The sequence below is a fragment of the Spermophilus citellus genome, assembly GCF_964194105.1.
Source record: "Spermophilus citellus genome assembly, chromosome: 3".
NCBI classification, from domain to species: Eukaryota; Metazoa; Chordata; class Mammalia; order Rodentia; family Sciuridae; genus Spermophilus; species Spermophilus citellus.
The window spans coordinates 155,852,783-155,861,557 of record NC_138184.1 but is presented as its reverse complement, the minus strand read 5'-3'; positions in this window follow the sequence as shown (position 1 = coordinate 155,861,557).

The window sequence follows — 8,775 nt, the reverse complement described above, 5'->3', positions numbered from 1 at the left end:
GTCAGGGGATTGTTTTATAGATTTTTTATATATTTTTTGGTACTTATAAGTATTTATTGAGCTCCTTAAGTTAACATTCCTCCCCAAATATGTAGATGCATATGTATATACATATATAGAAACAAGTGCAAATCCTTTTGTGTACATACATCTGAGATATGTAAATATGTAAAAATTAGAAAATTAAAGTTAACAATTTCACCACAGAGAAGAGGAATGTATTAGGAGAGGTGAGAAAGAAATGCTCAGATATTACTCTCTGTATGTTATTTATATTTGTAATATGATCATATATTGCTTTAGTAATTTTAAATCTAATTTTTAATCAAGAAAAGAAAGAAGTTAAATTTGGGCTGGTGAAGGGATTAAACCCAGGGGTGCTCTACCACAGAGTTATATCCCCAGCCCTTTTTATATTTTATTTTGAGATAAAGTCTCACTAAATTGTCCAGGTTGGACTTGAACTTGTGATTCTCCGGCCTCAGCCTCCTGAGGTGCTGAGGTTGCAGAGATGTGCCAGCATCCAGCAAGAAAGATATTAACTTTTAAGAAAAGTACTTTTCTTATCACATGCTTGATAGTCGTAAGTTGGTAAAAGTAAAAGTTCAAAGTGGGGGAATGAAAAAAAAAAAAAAACAAGATGGAAACTTTGATGAGATTCCAACCCAGCTCAATGAGGAGAAAATATATACTTCATAGGATGTTTTACTGAACAAGTTGTGTGCTCTGAATCTCCACGGAGATGTCTGAAAGTTCACTTAAGGAACACATTATCGAGATAAATTTAGATAGAATTCACTGTAGGACAGATTTGGGTAGAAACTGCATTCATGTTGAGTATTCTTTATCCAAAATTCTTAGTACCATCACATTATTGAGGTACATTTAGATAGAATTCACTATAGGACAGATTTGGGTAGCAACTGCATTCATGTTGAGTATTCTTTATCCAAAATTCTTAGTACCATAAATATTTCAGATTTTAGATTATTTTTTAATTTTGGAATATTTGCATACATATAATGAGATATCTTGGGGATGGAACCCAAGTTTAAAAACAGAATTCATTTGTTTCATGCATACCTTATACACAAACGCTGAAGGATGTTTAATACAACATTTTCAGTGCACCTATATTTTGACTATAATCCATCACACAAGGTCAAATTTGGAATTTTTCTCTGGTGGCATTTAGGTCCTCAAAAATTTCAGATTTTGGAGCATGTCAGACTTTAGATTTTCTGATTAGAGATGTTCAATCTTTATCAGCCTACATGCTTTACTGAGCATATAATTTTGCCCAAGTGGCAAATAAATAGATTTGGACCTTAACCACAACATTCCAGAAACATTTTTTTAAAAGAACACTTACAGATTTAGTCAATTAAATTATTTCAGAAAGCTTCCTTTATGTATTATTGATTCAAATGATAGGATGCTAATTCTTCAGTGAGTCTGACAAGGAAAACTTGAGTTCATGCCAAAATCACTTTTTCATTTTTTAAAGTTTAATTTTTATTTAAATTGTGAACACATTACTTAGAGTGCATGAGTTTTAAAATAGATGTAATTATATTTTCAACAACAATTACTAATTTGAAATAGGTTTTTAAGATTAAAAACGCATATAAAATGGGGGTTGTTTTTATTTTTGAACAATTAGAGAATGATGTTATTAAAAAGAATACTTTCCTTTTTTTAAACCTAGGGAATGTCACTTACTAATAAAGCTACAGATCTAGATAGCACTTCTTTGGTGAAAGAAGAGATACAAAACTTAGTGCAACAGGATAACTGAAAAATAGGCTGACACAAATAAAGTGAGGAGATCTTTGAAACAAGAGTAAAAGAAATTTGAGAAAAGAGAATTTTTGGCAATGGTACTAGAAAAAATGGAAAAAATAGTTGATTTCTTATATGTATATATATAATTTTTAATTTAAATTTGGACCTAAATTTTAACGTGCTTTTATTTGCCTTCAAAAAGCAAACATACAAACATATTCTTCTCTTTTCCAATAGATGTCAGTATCAAAAAAGAAAAGGGATAGTCGTTTAATAGGACTATCTGAAGCACAACAGGAAATATTTTTCACTTCTTTCTTGTTTTATGTATTTAAATTAATACAAATTAAAGTTGTAGAATGCAATAGCCCATCTAAGCACTCCAACAAGGACAGCAGCTGAAGAACACAGAATGGTTATTATTTAGGGGGTATGTAATTAATGTAGGGATCATGATGCTCAAAGAGGAATATAATAATAAGGTAACATCTGAAAATGTTCTGGATAGTTCCTATTTTCTTTACTATTTTGCCACTTTTTCATTCTATATCCTCTCATTATAAAGTCTAATTCCTTATCCTTTGATTTCTGCTTCCCAGTGATAGTCAATTCAACACGTTATTTTGCAGTTGAAAAGGGGTTTAATGTTTCCACATGGCTTTTCAATCTTTGAAAATATACATATCCAATTTTTGCCATCCATTCTGTTTCCACTATCATAGGACCTTAATTTACCTTAAATAAAGCATGATAATTCTACTTACTAAAGTTTTCAAATTGATTCATAACAAATGAATTATGGAGAGAAATGAGAATTTTTAATTTGGTTTAAAACAGAAGGAGTATTTATTCTAAAATTTGCATTTAATCAAACATCACCAGTATTTCTTGAGTCCAGAAATGACACATGAACTTTCTAAACCACTATTGTCACAAAATAGGCATCTTCATCCACTGAGTAGCAGTGTGATGGCTTTGGAAAGAACCATTAATAAAATGCACATTTTGCCTGCTGTTTTCTTTCTTTGTTATCCTTAAACTACTCTAACTTCAACTTTTACTACTTTTCTACTTTAGTATTTATACCTACTTAACTTCACAAAAAAAAAAAAAAGGAAAAAATGCCTGGCTCATCTATTATTTACATTTCCTTTTAGCATGTTTGAAGCATCAGAAAAGAGGTCCATTATCTTATTTCTTCAGACTTTACTCCTCTTCCGTTCTCTGAATTATGATGAGGACTGGACTCCTGAGAGACTAACAGACCAACGGAATGCAAATTTCTGAACCTCTACTGTCTCAGTTTTATCCCTGAGCATGTAAACTTGCTAATTTCTCAGGATCAGAACTGAATATTTGAATGACTGTTTCTTTTCCTTTTTATTCTTATTGAATTTTTTAATTTGTTATTTTTAGTGACAGTAAAATAGATTCTTCCTTGTGATCAGAGAGGGTCTTTTGTACAGTGTGCAGGTATAGAGAGCAAGCTTTCCTCTCCACTGTCTACTTTCTCATGGCAAAATATAAGATGATGTCATTTTTTTTCTTAGTTTCTTTGAGATATGACAAAAATCACATATATTCATGGTTTACTACCTGATGATTTGAGTGCTTCATGTAATGATTACTAAGATCAAATTGATTGGCACATGCTTTACCACACATAGTTATATGTCATTATGGTTGGGGTGGGAGGTGCACACATAAATTTGTTTTAACACATTTCAACTAAGCAACACAGTATTACTAACCACAGTCAACATGCTGTTCACTAGATCAAAAACCTTCAAAAACTTAGAGACATTGCTTTTAATGAGATGAGGTCTATGCCTTTGTTGAAGGCCAAAACCAAACAACAACAACAAAACAAAACAACAACAAAAAGATTAATATCTGATTTAATAAGAAAAAAAAAGGTGTTCCTTATAGTTTGTTTGCACAAACCATGTCATTCTTGTCTTTGCTTTCCTTTAAATTAATGGTTTTCAGTTTTATTAATAATACATCTTTTTAAATATCTCCATACCCACTAAAAGTTCTGGTTTTCCAGAAGCAAAAATTATCTTATTATTTTCTGGTTTTGATGCTACTGATTTGCAACACTCTCAAAAATATTTTTTCTTTTTTGTTGGTACCAGGGATTGGACTCAGGGACACTCAACCACTGAGCCACAACCCCAGCCCTATTTCATATTTTATTTAGAGACAGTGTCTCACTGAGTTGCTTAGCACCTCAATTTCGTTAAAGCTGGCTTTGAACTCTCAGTCCTCCTGCCTCAGCCTCCCAAATGGCTGAGATTATAGGTTTGCACCACCGCACCTGGCTCGAAAAATTTTATAACACTTTTTCTTGGTTCATAAAATGTAGCCATTGTCCATTGATCTATTTTTTGATAGGAATGCAAGGTTTTACATCTATCACCTGCTATACCTCTCTTACCCTCTACTTCAGAAATCTCCTTAAACTTCTGTTTTATCCATTTGCCCTAAACAGTATGTCTTGACTCTGCTTGTAAAAATCATCAACTATTAGAGCTTTCAAAATTCTGTTTCTTTTTACCCACCGCTACCTCCCTGTGGTCTTCTGAACCTTCTGTTTTACAGCTCTAAGATTAAACACAAACATTATGTTCACTACCATAGTTGTACTGCTCATTATTTTTATTAGGGGATTCTAAGAGTTGAAAGACTGCTTTCTATATAATGGCATGGCTTTCTTTGATGTGTCCAGTGCCACTTCCATGTCTCTCCATAGAAAATATTTGGGGCACAAATTAATATAAATTTCTATTTTTTTACCCCATCAATTCTCAATTATTTCAAATTCTTAGTCATAGCATCTGTTTGATGTTTTTTACTACCCCCCCCATCACCCGCCATCCTCCTTCCTGCCTTCCTGGTTCAATTTGTTATTGGTACTTGGCACTATTCTGGGACATCCTCTTACCACCCTCTTATAGGAAGTGAGTCCACTATTTCCTAGATCACATTTCCCTCTTTTATGTTTTTTTTACCCAAAAGTATTTCCTCAAATAACTCACTGAAATAGGAATTTCCAGGGAAAGCTTCTGAGTCATCGGGTGACTTCATTTTTACTCCATCAGAGGTAAGATAGAAGAAATAAAGATAGGTAGAAGGGAGACAAAGGGGAAGGATAAAGAGACTATAGCTCTAAATCTAAACACCCAATGATCAAACTCACTCCCCTACCCTGTTTTTCCCTGTAGGCCTGTCACTCCCAAATTTAATGGAAATCTATAAAACTGAAGAGTTACTTTAAATTTGCCCATTTATGAAAATTACCTCATTTCGATTAAAGATGAAGTCCACTGTTAGCCTGCACACAGAGTAGATAAAGCAAAGGGAGATGTATTTTTAAAGAAACTCATAATATAGATACACTCCAAATAGCAACTAGAGAGAGAAGATAATGTCCCAACAATGCTTTCAGATGCTGGAAGAAGACCAGACCACCATAAACACTGTGGTCCAGGACCAGAGAAACTGAGCTCACGGGGCTCACAACATCCCCATAGGCTTTCCCATGCCCTTTCCTCACAAGTTTCCTTAAAAGAAGAGCTAAGACTCAAAAGCATGTCTCAATCTTGGGAATCCATACTTCCTCTTCCCTTGGGTGTATATATGGCCCCATTGTTTTCTTTCATTGAATAAACCTCTGACAGTGCTCTGATATGCCCTGAAACTATTATCTGAAGCAAAAGTCAAGAACCCACTGAGGCTAAACTGAGGTCTACTTCTCTTCTTCCGAGGAAACTCTTTAGACCCCTTTTCCTGATATATCCATCCACTTCATAAATAGATTGGTTGACAGAGAATTATAAGTTAAGCTCATTTTCCTGTGACCTTTAAAGGCTTTGTTGCACTGTCTTCTGCAGATTATTTGCTATAAAAAAGTCTGAAACCCATTTGCTACCTAACCCAGCTTTCTCTCTGCAAACACTTAGTGCAAGGAGTTCTCCTAGTCATGTTTTTGTTGTTTCTGCTGTTCTTGTTTTTATAAGTTATTACATTTCCTTTTTTTGATGGCTTTATTCCTATTCTTCATATTTCTCGGTGACTCCTTTCATCTGAGACTATTACAAATGGCTGCATATACGTGGTCCTTAGTAGAGCATCTTCCTTCCTGAACTTGGCCTTTAGCTGATCAAGAAAAGAAAATTACATTATCCCTAAATGATTTAATACCACTGTGAAGGACACTTTCTTCTTTGGTATGGACTCCTTATTTGTTAGAGAAGAATTCTCACTTTGCTGTATAGGGAGGAATCACTTGGATGTTCATAATTCATGCTAAGTATAGAAAAGTCTTCAACATGAAATTTTAATTAATTTTTATTTGATTCCACATTTGATGCCTGCCCACCATTTTTATCTGTTGAGATTCTTCAGCAACAACCCTGTTACCTTCTTAGAGCCCTTTCCCTTCAGATTCGTTAGGGGGTACCATGCCAAACTTCTTTAGCATTTACCACAAATCCACATATCTGCTTTATAGCTTCCAAAGATCTTCTAGATTTCTCACCCTGCCTTCAAAACTATTTTATTCTTTGTTGTAGATAAATACTCTTATTCAATTGCTCTCAATTTAATAGGAAAATAAGATAAATTTGTAAGTTTAATATATATTACCTGAAATTGGAATCTCCCATGTGTTTTGTTTGTTTTTTGAGGTTTTGTTTGTTTTTGGTATGAGGCATTGAATGCAGGGGCACTTATCCACTGAACCAATCCCCAGATTTTTTTTTTTAACTTTTTATTTTGAAACAGAGTCTTGCTAAATTCCTGAGGCCTGCTTTGATTTGCAATCCTCCTTTCTCAGCCTCCTGAGCTACTGAGATTACAGGCATGTGCTACTCTCATGTTTTTTAAAATTTTTATATTAACTATAATAAAAAAATTACAGGAACTTTAGAAATCAGATTTTTGATAGAACTGGTTTTGTTTTGTTTTACTTAGTTTTATTGTGTATACCCCTGAGAAAGCAAAAAGAAGCTTACCCCATTAGCAGTGGATCATCAGGATTTTTCTAAACTTCTGAGCATGTTATAAATTTCAATAGCACAAATTGTGTCATCATATTCATAGTAATATTGTTGACAATAACCAAAATGTTGAAGCAATCCAAGTGTCATCAATGGATAAAGGGATAATCAAAATATAGGTAATGGAGTATTATTCAGTCCTAAAATGAAATTCTGTCACATACTACTACATAGATAAATCTTGAAAACATCATCCTAGATAAAATAAGCCAGTCAAAAAAGACTTATATGTAGTACAAAGTATAGTCAAATTCATAAGGCAGAAAATAGAATGGTGGTTCTTGGGTTGGGAGAAGTAGGAGATGGATAGTGTGTGTCATGAGTAGAGAATTTCAGTTTAGGAATATGAAAAGTTATGGAAGTGGAGGGTGGTGATGGTTACATAACAATGTGACTGTATTTAATGGCACAGTACTTTGCACTTACAAGTGCCTGAAATGATAAATGTAATGTTATATATATTTTACCACAATGAAAATTAGTAAAAACAAACACCAATAATATATATATATATATATATATATATATATATATATATATATATATATATATAAAATCACATACCTTTTTGGTTAAAATAACTTTTTAAATTTTTTATTATGATTCCATATATTTTCAATTAAGGAGGATGCATTTTTTAATTGTTTGACATAATTTTCTGATGCTTGTTTCTAGTATATAAAATGCTAATTCCATGCTCAACATGAATCTATTTTCTTGCTTCTTTATTAATAGCATCATCATTTCTTCACTTTGGTGTCTTTATTTGCAAGATATTGTTCCTGGTTTTCAGTTCAGTAATATGCAGATTCTGAATTTATATGCTCCTACCTTTTCCTTCAGAAAGTATGGCTATTAGCAAGTTGTTTATTTTCTCTAAGGTTCACTTTCCTGAGTCATAAAATGGAGATAATAGCCACTTAAGAGAGTCAGTGGAGGATTCAATGAGTTAATGTCCATGATGAGGAACTAAATATCAATCTGTGTCATCTCTTAGGTACTTTGTGGCCAACTCAGAGTTCCATTATAGAAAATTAGGTCATTTAGTATTAACCAGTTATATTCAAGTGAAAAACTTAATAAAACTAATCTTTTAAAATTCCTTTTTGAGGAGCTCAACAAACATAACTGGGATTTTAAAAAATTTCAGTTTTTCAAACTCACAAAATTAGGTAACTGCTACTAGGGAAGCAGTTCTCTACAATGTGATTGTCATGGTTAAGCACAGTTTAGTTAGGCAGAAAATCTTAGCATGTTTTAATAAATTGTTTAAAAATATTGTTAAAATTTTTATTTCCTGAGGAAGCAGTACTTAATCTCCTATCTCCACAAATCTGAATATCTTTACAAACATTCTATACTTAATCTCTATGAAATCATCTTAAAACTAATTATTAAACACAAAAGTGCCCATGTGCATTGTATTTTTTAAACTTTAAAAGAAATTAAAATGACATTTTTGGGGGGGTTGAAAAAAGAGAAGAAGGCAGGCTTATTTAAAGGAATCATGGACCCATAATTGTTTTATTATGCAAGTCAATGTTCTACTATGTAATGCTAGTGTTGAAATAAAAATCTATTTTTAAAATTTCTTCAAATATAAAATATCATTATTTCTATAAGGTTAAAATTCAGGAGAATTTTTTTTTATATTCCTGTTGCAATGCAACTTACTTTGTCATTTTAAAATTTTATTTAAAGAGGTCAACATCTTATTTACTATCATTCTTCAATGCTGTGTTTTAGTTAAATATTGATTTTAACTAATTTCTTCAGGTTCCCTTTTACAAATAGACTAAAATTTATGATACAGTTTAAATATAAAAATCTAAGGTACTTGGTTTACTGCCTTTTCCATTGTCTGCTTGATATTGGCAGTAAATATGGTCCATCTCGATTTCATTCTAACTTTAGGATATTTTGTTGA